The following is a 16,185-nucleotide window of genomic DNA, read 5'->3' on the forward strand; positions in this document are numbered from 1 at the left end:
AAGATATTTCCTTTGGGTTTACTGCTGAATTGGAAAGAGCACGGAGATATCTGGTGCAGTGCTCCACTTGCAGAGCTTGAAAATGTCTCCTCTTTGTGATTACCATTAAAGTAGTATTTTTCCAAACATATTACCACTGTGTTCATGAAAGAAACCAGTAAGTGATGAAGTACATGACAGTGCACATTACATCTGAGGTCATAGCATGCTGAAAGTTAGAAGGAAGTCTTGAAAATGATCTATGTATATGTTAGCTTCTATATAAAAAACAGAAAGGAAGCCCAATATTTGGAAATTAACAAGAAAGCTGGAATATGTAAAAAGAGATGCTGTGCATCCTTAATATTCAATATTTCAAAATACTGCCCAAATTTAAGTAGTCCATTGGAATAGTGAAAGTACAGCTTCGACTTGGTTCAGCTTTATATTATTTACAATGGAATTTTGGAATAAAATGTGAATTATTGAAAACATGGAACAGTTTGAACTTTTCATTTCAAGCCATTTTAAATTGTTTTTCAAGTATTTCAAGAATGTTGCTTTTAAAAATAAATACGTAGTGTCCACATTTCATGATACTTTATTTATTTAGAGATACAGTGCAGATTAGGTCCTTGCGGATCTTTGTGCCACACCACCCAGCAACCTCTGATTTACGGTCCCTCCTCACCCTCCCCCCACCCCGTAAGTTTTCATGTTCTATTGTTAAACAACATTGAATCTCAGTGGATTTAATTTGGCTTTTTTTTACACTGGTCAACAGAAAAACACTCTATTGTGTCTAAGTGAAAACAGATCTCTACATCTCTAAATTAATTACAAATATAAAACACAAAATAATTGATTGCTTAATTATTCACCAGCATCACCCACTTTAATGTGACACACCAAGTCATCACTGGTACAGCCATTTGGTTTTAAAAGCTACATAATTAATTCAGTGGAGACTTGCGTGCAGTCAAGGTGTTCAATTGACTATACTAAAAATACACCTGTACCTGGAAGGTCCAACTACAAGTGAGTCAATATCCTAGCAAAAACTATACCATGAAGACAAAAGAACTCTCCAAACAACTCAGTGAAAAGGTTATTGAAAAGCACAAGTCAGGAGATCGATACAAGAAAATTTCCAAGTTACTGAGAAGGTTCCACACGGTAGGCTTATTCAGAAAGTCAGAAGGCATGGGATCCAGGGAAGTTTGGCCAGGTGTATTCAGAATTGGCTTGCCTGCAGAAGGCAGAGGGTCGTGGTGGAGGGAGTACATTCAGATTGGAGGGTTGTGACTAGTGGTGTCCCACAAGGATCTGTTCTGGGACCTCTACTCTTTGTGATTTTTATTAACGATCTGGATGTGGGGGTAGAAAGGTGGGTTGGCAAGTTTGCAGACGGCACAAAGTTGGTGGTGTTGTAGATAAGTGTCGAGGATCGTCGAAGATTGCAGAGAGACATTGATAGAATGCAGAAGTGGGCTGAGAAGTGACAGATGGAGTTCAACCCGGAGAAGAGTGAGGTGGTACACTTTGGGAGGACAAACTCCAAGGCAGAGTACAAAGTAAATGGCAGGATACTTGGTAATGTGGAGGAGCAGAGGGATCTGGGGGTACATGTCCACAGATCCCTGAAAGTTGCCTCACAGGTAGATAGGGTAGTTAAGAAAGCTTATGGAGTGTGAGCTTTCATAAGTCGAGGGATAGAGTTTAAGAGTCGTGATGTAATAATGCAGCTCTATAGAACTCTGGTTAGGCCAGACTTGGAGTACTGTGTCCAGTTCTGGTTGCCTCACTATAGGAAGGATGTGGAAGCATTGGAAAGGGTACAGAGGAGATTTACCAGGATGTTGCCTGATGTTGCTTTATGACCAGAGATTAAGGGAGCTAGGGCTTTACTCTCTGGAGAGGAGGAGGATGTGAGGAGACATGATAGAGGTATACAAGATATAAAGAGGAATAGATAGAGTGAATAGCCAGCGCCTCTTCTCCAGGGCACCACTGCTCAATACAAGAGGACAAAGCTTTAAGGTAAGGGGTGGAAAGTCCAAGGGGGATATTAGAGGAAGGTTTTTTACTCAGAGTGTGGTAGGTGCGTGGAATGCACTGCCTGAGTCGGTGGTGGAGGCAGATACATTGGTGAAATTTAAGAGACTACTAGACAGAAATATGGAGGAATTTAAGTGGAGGGTTATATGGGAGACAGGGTTTAAGGGTTAGCACACCATTGTGGTCTGAAGGGCCTGTACTGTGTTGTATTGTTCTATGAGTATCCCTTGGAGTACACTTAAGTCAGTCATCAAGAAATGGGAAGAATATGACTCAGCTGTAAATCTGCCTCGAGCAGGCCATCCCCAAACTGAGTGGCTGCAAGAAGGGGACTAATGAGGGAGGCCTCCTAGAGACTAATGACAACTCTGGAGGAGCTACAAGCTTCGGTGGCTGTGATGGGAGAGTTTGTGCATACAGTAACTGTTGCCCAGGTGCTTCACCGGTCACAGCTTTTTGGGAGAGTGGCAAAGAGAAAACCACTGTTGAAAAAAACCCACATGAAATCTTGGCTAGAGTTTGCCAGAAGGCACTTGGGAGATTCTGAAGTCAGCTGATGAAACAAACATTGACCATTGTGACCATTAGACTAAATGCTATGTTTGGTGTAAGCAAAGCACCGCACGTAATCAAAAACACACCATCCCTTCCTTGAAGCCTATTGTTAGCTGCATCATGCTGTGGGGATGCTTCACTCCAGCAGGCCCTGAAAGGCTTGTGAAAGTAGAGGGTAAAATGAATGCAGCAAAATACAAAGAAATCCTGGAGGGAAACTTGATGCGGCCGACAAGAGATCTGTGACTTAAGAGAAGATTTGTTTTCCAGCAAGACATTACCCCAAGCATAAAGCCAAAGCTACACACGATTGGCTTAAAGGCAACTAAGTTAATGCCCTGGAGTGGCCAAGTCAGAGTCCAAGCCTCAATCTAATTGAGAATTTGTGTTCAGACCTGAAAGAGCTTTCAAGGATCCCCATGAAATCTGACAGAGCTTGAGCAGTTTTGTAAAGAAGAATTGCAGAGTCCAAAAGTGCAAAGCCGATAGAGAATTATCCACACAGACTCAAAGCTGTAATTGCTGCAAAACATGCATCTACTAACTATGGAGTTGAAGGGGGTGAATACATAAGCTATCAATTATTTTGTGTTTTATATTTGTAATTAATTTAGATCACTTTGTAGAGATCTGTTTTTACTTTGATATGAAGGAGTCTTTTTCTGTCAATCAGGTTCAAACAAAGCCAAATTAATTCCACTGTGATTTAATGTTGTAAAACAGTAAAGCATGAAAACTTCCAAGGAGGTTGAATACTTTTTATAGGCACTGTAACCCCAGCCTTATCATGGAACAATTTACAATGACCTATTAACTTGCTAACTGAAATGTATTTGGACTAAGGGAGGAAACCGGAGCACCTGGAGAACTACAGGAGAGTGCACAGACTCCTTAAAGAGGACAATGGAATTGAACTCTGATCTCTGAAGCCCTGAGCTGTAATAGTGTTGTGCTAACCACTACGCTACAAAAGCACCCTGTTGATAAGACTAGTTCTGTAATGTGATGTATTTTTCTCCACAGTTGCACAACTTTCCATTCAGGATATTAAATAGGATATCCTTCCAACGGCTCCCATATTTTTTTTCCAACTGTGTGTATATTGAAACATATTCAAGCATTGGAGTACTACATTGTTCCGAGATGTACTGTGTATTGGAGAATATTACTCACTCCCTTGTCCTGTATTACAATGCTATTGCTGCCATTTCAAAGCCAGCTCCTGTGCTGCCAAAGTAGATAGAATCAGGTTTGTGTTTATTAACTCTGATTTATTTGACATGAAATTTTGCAATGTACAGAGCAAAGACATAAAATTACTCTGTATATTACAAAATAAATATGTGGAGCAAGAAAAAATAATGAAGTCACATTCACGGGTTCATGAACCATTCAGAAATCGGATGATTGAGTGTGGGTGAGTGTCATTAGATATATAATTCAGATTCAGTTCATCAACAAATATGCATCTATCCTCCTCGCAAAATATTAATCTATTTTACATCTACTGCATTTTTTTCAGGAGGGCTGGATGGAAAATATGTTATCATTCATTTATCTGCCTCTTCCCCTTCACTCTGCCTCCTCTGATCCCATGCCTCACTCACCTCCAACCCTGCTGAGTCTTCACTATATATCCCCTCTCTTCAATGTTTCATGCAGCCTGACAACAGCCGAGGCCACAACTTTGACTGCCTAAAGCTGCACCTCAGTATGTTCCAGGCCTGATACAATGTTGAACTCTTCACTTTCTGTGACCATTTCTTATTTCTTTGGCAAGGAAAAAAGAATCCTCAGCCTCCACCCATACACTGATGATCTTTCTTCCCTTTTTCCATTTGTAGTATTCCCTCTCCTCTGGAACATGCCTCCCACCCACCCCCAGCCCCTTATCCTCTTTTGATCTTTTCATTTCTAATTATTTATGAGGCATTACTCTCCCTTACCTGTCCAGTCCCCTCACCCACTCCAACCTTACCCCCTCACTCATTCACTCCAGACCGAACTCTGCTTCATCATCAAGCCTTCGGACAAGAGCGGGGTACTTCTGTAGTCAGGTTCACTGATCTGTACCATGCACAGGCCGGATACCAGGTTCCTGACACATTTTCCCATCTCCCTCTGAACCATGAACCCATGTACAAACATCAGGCTACTGTTTCCTGGACCATTGCAGATCTCATCCCATTAGGACATTTCCCCTCCACACAATCCAACCTCTTAGAACCTTAGTCCTGCTTCTTCCTCTTGCATAAGAACCATCTTCTTGACAGAATTCATCCTCATCCTTAACAACATCCTACTTTCTGCAGATCAGAGGGGTAGCCATCAGGACTTGCATGGGCCCTACTGTGCCTGACATTTGTCCACTTTGTGGAACAGACCTTGATCCAAACCTCCCTCCATCTCTATTACATCAACAAATGCAGCAGTGCTGCTTCTTACACCCATGCAGTACTCTTTAATTTCATTACCTTAGCTACCAACCTCAACACAGCCCTGAATTCACCTGAACTATCTCTGCACATCCCTTCGTTTTACTAGAATTCTCTTCTTCCACCTCAGGAGATAGAATTACCATTGACATTTTTCAGAATCTCACTACTCGCATAGCTTTCTCAAATATAACTCTTTCCACCCTGTTTGCTGTAAGGATGCCACACCTCTTTCTCAATATCTGTTCTCAAGGTGAGGCCTTCAGCTTTACATTTTCTGAAATGTCCTCCTTTTTCCTAAAGCATGGCTTACCCCTCGGCTGTATTTGATGGAGCCACTACTCCCATTTTTCTTCTCCCACTTGCTCCCTGCCCTAACAGAACAGTGATAGAGTTCCCTTGATCTTCACCTTTCACCCCAAAGGCTTCCACATCAAATGCAGCATCTTTTGCCATTTCTTCCAAATCCAATGGGATCCTGTCACCAGTCAACTTGCCCTCTCCCCCTCCCACTCACATGCTACTTCTCACAGGGACAACTGATTTAATGGCTCCCTCATTTGCTTGTCCCTTCCTTTTCACCCCCTCCTATCCCCTGACAATTTCCGCTGCTACTGTAGGAAATGTATCACCTGTCTCTCCATCTCCTCTCTCTTCAGTGTCTGGAGAGCTAAACGTCCTTCCAAGTGAGCCAGATGTCCGTTCACTTGCAATCTTCCAATCTACTGCAGCAGGTGCTCACGTTATGGTGTCCTCTACATTGGTTAAGCCAAGCATAGGCAATGCAGCTGTCCTATGGAGCACCTGTACTGTGTCCGAGGCAGCCATCTTGAGCCCCCAGCTACATGATATTTTAGCTCTCTTTCCCACTCCCACACTACGAGGGGTGGTTGATAAGTTTACGGCCTAAGGTAGAAGATGAGTTATTAACTTCATTCCTCGTAATCGCGGCCTTCGCCATTGCTGTGGAGAGACCAAACACAAATGAGAAGAACAAAACCCGTATTCCACTTTGATAGTTTACAACCCAATGGTATGAATATTGGATCTTCCAATTTTAGGTAACTCACATTGCTGATTTTCTTCTCCTAGACATACTCACCCATCCATCTATGCTGCTTCATCCCTTTGTTCACATTTCCTATCAATCCACAATCTCAATCCTCCGTCTGCCCATCAGTTTCCCCTCCCCTGTTCCAATGATCATTTATCAGCCTCTGTTCCACCACTTCTTCATACTGCTATACACTGCTTTAATCTTTCCTCTTCCCTTTCAGTATGGAACCAGGGCTTCAAAATCACTTACACCCTTCCCCTCCCCCAATGCTGCTTGACCCATTAAGTTCTTACACTATTCTGTCTGCTGCACCAAGTGTCATTTTGCATATTTATTAGGGTGCAGAGTCCTTTTAATGAAAGGCTGCAAAGTTAAGCAGACAGAACTTATGGAGACAAAAGGTGTTGTTGATAGTGGAATCTGGAGCAAAAATTAAATTGCAGAAGGAACTTTGTTGGACAAGCATCATCTGTAGAGGCAAAGAGATGGTCCTGCATGGATAGTGATTGACCTGCTGAGTTCTTACAGCTGTTTGTTTTTGCTTCGATCTGAACTATAATCAATGCTCCAGCGGTCTCCCATTAAATGATTACTCCAACAAAATGAAATGAGTGGACTGTTGCATAATATAAATTAGATCCAATAAATAACTCCAGCCATTTAGTACAATGCAAGGTCTTTGGATGATTGATGACTGAATTATCCATCAGATTGCTGAACAGTCCATGAACCCACGAACAATACCTTACTATTCCTCTTTTGTGTTATTTACTTATTATTGTTTCTTGCAGTCATTTGTTACACTTGCACTGTACTCCTTCCACAAAGCGTCAAATTTCATGACAACTGTCACCGATAATATGATCTTAGTTGTTGCTAATAAGAGTGCCTTTTATCATGAGTGCCTTAAATAGATGCCGATTTTGTCTAATGCATCATAATAAGTAATAACAGCCAGGTTAAAATAATTCTGCTGCAGATATAAATATGAGCCACTGCAGTTTTGTGAATGTGTGGCTTTGTCCACTTTGGAAAAGGAATACAGAATTGATGCCAATAACAAAATGCTCTGCAGGAACAGTCTGCACTGAATGCTGGCAACCCATGCTGCTGGTCCTTCCTCAGGATCTGATTTACTTAGTGTACTGCAGACCAGGAGTTCATTAACCTCACTAAAGATTCAAAGGTAGTTAGGGAGGCCCATAGACAAAATTCAGCACATGACTCAATAGGTGATATAAACAGCAGAATTGGCCATAAAATGCTTCTGTTCCTTAAATTGATTTAGATGTGTCTTAGCTGCACATTAGACAAATGACAGCATTGTTTTTTTTTCATTGTTCCAGCTATTAACAATTTCATTGTTCCTTGCTGTGGTTACTCTGACAGCATTTTGTCCATATTAGCCAAGGCAACTGCATTGTCCATGGTCTGAATCAGAAGCTGGCATTATCCTAATGGGCCACTGCTTGTGAAAGAGGATTAGAAAAGCAAACACAAATTCATCTGACCATTAATATTTGCTACAATATTTTACCCTACAAAATTACCTTGAAGTGAAGCTTTAGGAGAAGGTAGAAAACAGCAATGCAGAAAGCAATAGATTGGGTGTACAATGAAACAGCTGTTTATTCAAGAATCATGTGAGAATTGGAAGTAGAAGATCAGCCCCTTTGCCATTCATTAAGATCTTTTACTTCAGTGCTCTTTCCTGAAATTGATGTCCTTTAATGCTAAAAATCTGCCAGAGTGAATTTGTGGAATTCATTGGCACAGAAGGCATTGGAGGCCAAGTCATTTGATATATTTAAAGCAGAAGTTGATAGTTCCTTGATTAGTAAACACAACGAAGGTTCCGGGGAGAAGGCAGGAGAGTTGGGTTGAGAGGGATAATAATCAGCTAGGGTGGAATGCTGGAGCAGTCGCGATGGCCAAATGGCCTAATTCTTCTCCTATGTCTTATGCCTTTATGGTCTAAAATCCATTGATCTCGGAGTACTTGAATGTAATCAGCAATTGATCACCTACAACCCTCTTGGGCAGTGAATATCATCTTGGCGAAGAAGTTTCTTCTCTATACTAAACATCTTAAACTTTATTTTGAGATGATGATCTCTGCTCAGAATCAGGTTTAGTATCAGTGACATACAATATGTTGTGAAGTTTGCTGTTTTTCAGCAGCAGTACAGTGCACTGCATAATAAGCTATAAATTACAATAAAATATAAATTTAACAATTAAATAAATAGTGCAAAAAGCGAGCAAATATAGTGAGGTAGTGTTCAAAGTTCAAAGTAAACTTATTATTGAAGTACATATATGTCACCATACATGACCCTGAGATTTGTATTTTTGCAGTCATAGTACCCATAATAGAACCAATGAAAGGTGGCACTAACTTGAGCATTCAACCAATGTGTAAGAGACAAGAAATTGTGCAAATACTGAAATTAATAATAATAATAATAATCCTTGAAAGTGAGTCCATATGAATTCATAGGTTATGTGAGCATTTAAATGGCGGGGAAAGTGATGTTGACTGAAGTTATCCCCTTTGGTTCAAGAGTCTGATGGTTGACAGGGTAATAACTGTTCATAAACCTAATAGTCTGAGTCCTGAAGCTCCTGCACCTTCTTCCTGATGGCAGCAGTGAGAAGAGAGCACATCTTGGGTGATGTGGTCCTGATAATGGATGCAGGTTTCCTGCAACAATGCTTCATGTAGATGTGCTCAATGGTAGGGAGAGCTTTACCAATGATGGGCTGGATCATATCTGTAGAATTTTCTGTTCAAGGACGTTAATGTTTTCCTGTCAGGCTGTGATGCAGTCAGTCAATATACTCTCCACTACACATCTATAGAAGTTTGTCAAGGTCTTAGATGTCATCCCAAATCTTCACAAACTCCTAAGGGAGTAGATGGCACTGCGATTCTTTCTTCATAATTGCCCTTATATGCTAGCCCCATGATAGGTCCTCTGAAATAATAACACTGAGGAATTTAAAGTTGCTGATCCTCTCCACCTCTGATCTTCCAATGAAGACTGGCTCATGGACCATTGGTTTCCTCCTCTTGAAGTCAATAATCTGCTCCTTGGTCTTGCTGACATTGAGTAAGAGGTTGTTGTTATTGCAGCATTCAGGCAGATTTTCAATCTCCCTCCTACATGCTGATTCATCACCACTTTTGATCTGGTCTATGACAGTGGTGTCATCAGCCATCTTGAATATGGCATTGGCACTATGCTTAGACACACAACCATAAGTGTAAAGTGAGTAGAGCAGGGCGCTAAGTACACATCCTTAGGGCGCTAAGTACACATGACTCTCTTCGACTCTTTGATCATGTCCTGACACAGACACGGTACCACAGCTACATCTGGTTTTTGAGAATGTGTCTCCGCTGCCATCTCGTACTGCAGGGATTCCAGCTCTGGTTCCAGGCTTCCCAGTTCGGGCCCAGCAAGGATCCCTGGTACCACCATTTTATTGACCGTTGCTCCGCTGTTCGCACCAGATTCTCTGAGCCACGCTCACCATCATGCAGAGATACCTACGGAACCTGTCTCTCTCTCTGCCACCACTGCGGGCCTCGCTCTCAACTGTCTGCCATGGACCTCTCCTACACTTCATTCTCCGCCGGACCTATGCCTTCAACCGCCGTTTCTTCTCCTTCCTTGCGTCCAAGAAGGATCACAAGCTCGCCCGCCTGCAGCCCGGACACCAACCTCATGGACGTCGACTTCTCAGGCCTCCAGCAGGCCGAAGACCCATCCACCGTGGACTCTAACACCGACTGAAACCACGGCCTCCCAGACATGGGCATCAGCCCCCAGCGTGCCATGGACTCACCTGCTTCTGATTCGGATCTCAGTTCTGGTGCCTGCAGGCCACAGGCTCCAACACCCCCAGCTCCAGATCCAGCTCGGTCCGAGATCCTGACCCTCTCCAGACCGGGACTGCTCTTACTGCCGCTGGGTCCTACCATTCGTCTTATTCCTCTACTACCCCCTATCCTCCCCGCAACTCCCAACCTTCCCTCCACCCCTCTTCCCCCCTCCATTCCTCTGATCCCTCATCCTCCCCTCAGCCCGCTCTCCCTGAACATCCCAACCCCCCTCTCCCTCCTGAGACCTCCCACTCTTTACTCTCCAATGACCCCAGCCCCAACCCTTGCCATGTATTCACCATCCCCTCTGACCTTCCCCTCTCTGAGGCAGAGCATTCTGTGCTCAGCAAGAGCCTCACTTTTGTGCCCCTCCGTCCACACCCGGCATGACGCTGAACTCTTCTTCCGTCGCTTATGTCACCGAGCCTACTACTTCAACAAGGATTCCCCTCCCCCTATTGATGACCCCTTCTCCCGTCTTCAACCCTCTTCCTCCTCCTGGACACCCCCGCTGGGCCTTCGACCTGCACTCGATCTTTTCATCTCCAACTGTCACCGAGACATCAACCGACTCAACTTCACCACTCCTCTCTCCTGTTTCAACCTCACTCCCTCTGAACACACTGCCCTCCACTCTCTCCGCACTAATCCTAACCTCACCATCAAACCTGCAGACAAAGGTGATGCCGTGGTGGTCGTGCAGACAGACCTCTACCTCAGTGAGGCCAAACGGCAGCTCTCCGACACCTCCTCTTACTTACCCCTGGAACAGGACCCCACCAAAAAACATCAAACCATTGTCTCCCATACCGTCACTGCCCTTATCAACTCCAGAGACCTTCCATCCTCAGCCAAAAAACTCATAACTTCCACAAACCGCACTGCTCGCTTTTACCTCCTCCCCAAGGTCCATAAGCCTGACTGTCCAGGTAGGCCTATAGTTTCAGCCTGCTCCTGCCCCACCAAACTTGTATCTGCCTACCTTGACTCCATTTTGTCACCCATAGTTCAGTCTCTCCCTACCTACATCTTGGATAAATCCCATGCCCTCCATCTCCAGTTCCCTTGTCCCGACTGCTTCATTTTCATAATGGATGTCCAATCCTTATGCACTTCAATTCCCCATCCAGAAGGCCTCAAAGCCCTTCGATACTTTCTGGACAATAGACCTCACCAGTTCCCCAACACCACCACACCCCTCAGGTTGGCGGAACTGGTACTCACACTTAATAACTTCTCTTTCAGCTCTTCCCACTTTCTCCAGACCAAGGGTGTAGCTATGGGCACTCGCATGGGCCCCAGCTATCCCTGCCTCTTTGTGGGTTATGTGGAACAGTCTATGCTCCAAATCTATACTGGCACCACTCCCCAACTTTTCCTTCGCTACATTGACGACTACATTGGTGCTGCTTCCTGCACCCATGCTGAGCTCGTCAATTTCATTGACTTTGCCTCTAACTTTCACCCAGCCCTCAAATTCACTTGGTCCACCTCGGACACTTCTCTCCCCTTTCTCAATCTCTTGGTCTCCATCTCTGGAGACAGACTGTCCACTGACATCTTCTATAAACCCACTGAGTTCCATAACAACCTTGATTAAATCTCTTCCACCCTGCCAAATGCAAAAATGCTATTCCCTATTCCCAGTTCCTCCGTCTCCGCTACATCTATGAAAAGGCATCTGCTTTAAACCTGTTGCTCTAGTAGGCAAATTGGAGCTGATCCAAGTCACTTCTCAGGCAGGAGTTGATATGTTTCATCACCAATCTCTCAAAACACTTCATCACTGTGAATGTAAGTGCATCTGGACAATAGTCATTGAGGCAGGATACCATGTTCTTCTTAGACATCGGTATATTTCAAACCTGCTTGGATCAAGTGGGTACCTCAGACTCCCGAAGTGTGAGGTTAAAGATCTCAGTGAACACTCCAAACACTCCAGCCAACTGATCAGCCCAGCTCTTTAGTACTTGGCCAGGAACCCCATCTGGGCCAGATGTTTGCCATGGGTTCACCCTCCTGAAAGCTGCTTGCATGTCGGCCTCAGAGACTGAAATCACAGGATCATTGGGGATAGTGGGAGTTCGTAATGATTCCTCCATGTTTTGATGGTCAAATCGAGCAAAGAAGGCATTGAACTCATCTGGAAGTTAAGCTCTGTTGTTGCTTTGTAGCTTGGTTTAACTTTATGACAGATGATGACATTCAAGCCCTGCCACAGCTGTCAAGCTTCCTTCATTGGTTCAAGTTTAGTTCGGAATTGCTACCACCTGTGAGATGGCTTTCCAGAGATTGTACCTAGACCTTTTTAACTTTATTGGTCACCAGACTTGAATGCCTCTGATCTGGCCCTCAGCAGATTATGGATCTCACTGGTCATTCAGGACTCCTGGTTGGGGAAGACTCTGAATGTTTTGTGGTGACACACTCATCTACAGCTGTTTTAATAAAGCCTATGACAAGCATGGTGTATTTGTTCAGATCCACAGATGAGTCCTTGAACATGGCCCAGTCAACTAACTCAAAGCAATCCCGTAGTCACTTCTCTGCTGCACTTAGCCACTTCTTTGTTGTCCTAATTTCTGGAGCTTTGCTCTTTAGCCTCTGCCTGTATACAGGTAGAAGAAAGAAGGTCAAGTGATCAGATTACTGAAATGTGGTTTGGGCAAGGAGCAGGAGGCATTCCTTTTCTTGGCATACCAGTGGTCTAGTGTGTTGACACCTCTGGTGCTGAAGGTTAAGATAAGATAAAATAAAATTTTATTTATCCTGAAGGAAGTTATTGCTGCAAGGTTGCTCAGGCAGAAACATGTACTCCAAAGTACAAAATGTAAACACTGAGATACGAAAAAGAATACAAAATGTGCACTAAAAAGTAATTTAAAAGTGAAAATATGCTGATAGTAATTAGGCAGGGTTTTTTTCAAACAAATCTGATTGAAGTTCCTGGCTATGATTTGAAATGAATTGGGATGGACTGTTTCTTGTTTGGAGATGACATCTTGCAATATCTCAAGCACTTGATTATAGTTGGCTACTGGTGGTATCTAAGCTGTGGTTACATTTAATGATGAGAATTCCATAGGTAAATTAAATGGATGGTGTTTGACCATTAGGTGTTCAAGGTAGGAGGAACATGAGATTGATAAAACCGCCATATTGGAGCACCATTGATAGTCTAGTATGAAACACACACCTCCACCTTTTGGCTTTTCTGAATCAGCAATTTGGTACATTCTATGAATCAAGAAGCCTTTGGGTCTGATCGCCATATCTGGTGTGCTGGGAGAAAACAACGTCTCATTTAAACATAGAACACAATAATTCCTTATTTCCATCTGATACAGTAATCCTGCCCTCTGGTCCTCAGTTTTGTTCTCCAGTGACTGCACATTGGCTGACAAGATGCTGGGTAGAGGAGGCCTCATCCCTCTACATTTCAGCCTGGCTTGGAGCTCCCCTCCACTGTCTTGCTTCCAGCCATGGCGATGAACTTTCCTCCGCTTAAAGATACTACATGTTCTGTGTTTGAATGAGTTGTAGTTTTTTTTTCCCAGCATGCCAGATACGGTGATCAGACCGAAGACTTCTCAATTCACAGAATGAACTGAACTGCCATACATACTTGGTCTGCTGAGTCCTTCATAAGATCGTGATCATTAAGTTGATTTATATACTTTGATTAAAAGGAAATTACATGCTGCAAATTGCAGTGAGAGTAGTTCAAATGAGGTAATCTTAGAAAAATTGTATGTAGTGCGCAGAATGTCACAATGGTTGACTGGCACCATCTTAGTATTCATTCTTGGTGTTCATGCATTGGTTCATTGTCCATTCAGAAATCTGATGACAGAGGGAAAGATGCTGTTCCTAAGATGTTGAGTGAGTGGCTTCAGCTATGCTATGATAGTAGTAATAAGATGTCCTGGGTGATGGGGGTCCTTCATGATGGATAACTTTTTGTGATGTCCTTGATGCTATGGAAACATATACCCATGATGTAGCTGGCTGTGGTTGTAACCCTCTGCAGCTTTTTCTGATTTTGTGCAGTGGCCCCTCCACACCAGCCAGTGATACATCCAGTTAGAATGCTCTCAGCAGTACCTCTGTCGAAATTTGCTACAGTCTTTGGTGACATACTGAATCTCTTCAAATTCCTAATGAAATATAGCTGCTGGCATGCCTTCTTCATAGTTACATTGATATGTTAGGCCCTGGATAGATCTTTAGAGATATTGACATCCAGGAACTTGAAACTGCTGACCTTTTCCATTGCTGATCACTCGATGAGGACTGTTTTGTGTTCCCCCCAATCTCCACTTCCTGAATGCTGCAATCAGTTCCTTGATCTTACTGTCGTTGAGTGCAAGATTGTTGTTGTGACACCACTTGTTACACATTGAGCATAAATATTAAATCTGCACTTTGTGAAACCCTGTAAATTTGTTTGAAAGTTTAGATATGACTGTTTCTCAGTCTTCTAAATTCAAATGTACAGCCCTGGTTAGTCAAATCGATCCACTGATGATGCAATAGCCTCGGCCTTCCGCTCTGTCCTGTTCCACCTGAAAAATGCGGTCTCATATGCCAGACTGCAGTACGGCATTCAACACCATCATACCCCATGGTGGGGAAACTGTCCTCGCTGGGTCTGAACACCACCCTCTGCAATTGGATACTGGACATCTTAACAGTAAGGCCACGGTCAGTCCACGTGGGCAGCAATGTCTGTCGTCCCATTACACTGATCTCCAGTGCTCCCCAAGGCTGTGTGCTCAGCCTGCAGCTGTTCACATTGCTCATGCATGACTGTGGCCCAGGATCCAGCTCAAACTGATACAACAGGTTTGCGGATGACACAACAGTGGTTGATCTTATCAAGAACGATGACGAGACAGAGTATAGAAAGGAAGTGAAGCGGCTGGTGGATTGGTGTGAGAAGAACAACCTGAGCCTGAGTGTGCGCCACAAGACTGAGGAAATCATTGTGGACTTCAGGATGGCGGAGGCGAACCATCCCCCTCTGTGAATACATGGCTCCTCCATAGAGAGAGTTAAGCGCACCAAGTTCCCGGGAGTTCACATCACGGATGACCTCACCTGGTCCCTTAATATCACCTCCCTGAACAAGAAAGCTCGGCAGTGCCTCTACTTCCTAAGAAGATTGAGGCAAGCAAGGCAACCCTCATTCTCCCCAACCCCATCTTAACTGTGTTTTACAGGAGCACCATTGAGAGTGTGCTGACAATTTGCATCTCCATCTGGTATGGGAGCAGTCGAGCATCGGACCAGAAGTCCCTACAAAGGACTGTGAGATCAACTGAGAGGATCATAGGGGTCACCTGACCAACCATCAGGGACATTTTTCAGGAGTGCTGCTAACGCAGGGACTTCAGTATTATTAAGGATCCCGGTCATCCATCCAGCATCCTCTCTGACTTTCTACCATCAGGCAGGAGACTACAATGCAAGAACATTTACAATGAGAAACAGTTTCTTCCCTCAGGCCATTAGGCTTCTGAACTCCCTGCTGCACCACATTTGTGGTGTTACTGGTTAATCTGTTCCATACCTTACAATATTTAATATTAGTGCACTTTAGTTTGGTATTTATGTGTGATTCATTTGTAGATTTTATCCTTACCTTCATAAGTTATCATGTTTTACACCCTGGTTTGAAGAAACGTTGTCTCATTTCTATATACGTTATATGGTTATATATGTTATATACATTATATAGTTAAATGGCAATAAACTTGTCTTGACTTGACTTGTTTATTCTGTCCTCTATCCCAAAAAATTATTCTGGTGAACTTTCACAACAGTTTTCCAATAGCAAGTATATCCTTCTTTAGGCAGGAATACCAGATTTTCAATAGGTTTAAAAGATACATTTAATGTCAGAGAAATGTATACAATATACATCCTGAAATTCTTTTTTCTTTGCAAACACCCACAAAAACAGAGGAATGCCCCAAAGAATAAATGACAGTTAAATGCTAGAACCCCAAAGTATTCCAGATTCAGTATTGCCAAGCCCTCTGTAGTTGAAGTAAGTTATTTATATTCTTGTCATCCAACTCTTTTGCACTAAAGGGCAGTATAATGTTTGCCTTCTTAATTGCTGGTTGTACATGCATATTAACTTTAAATGCTTTGTGTGCAAGGTCCTTCTGAAACCAATACCTCTCAAACTCTCACTGTTTTAAAAG

The sequence above is a fragment of the Hypanus sabinus genome, chromosome 6 (assembly GCF_030144855.1).
Source record: "Hypanus sabinus isolate sHypSab1 chromosome 6, sHypSab1.hap1, whole genome shotgun sequence".
Classification (NCBI taxonomy): domain Eukaryota; kingdom Metazoa; phylum Chordata; class Chondrichthyes; order Myliobatiformes; family Dasyatidae; genus Hypanus; species Hypanus sabinus.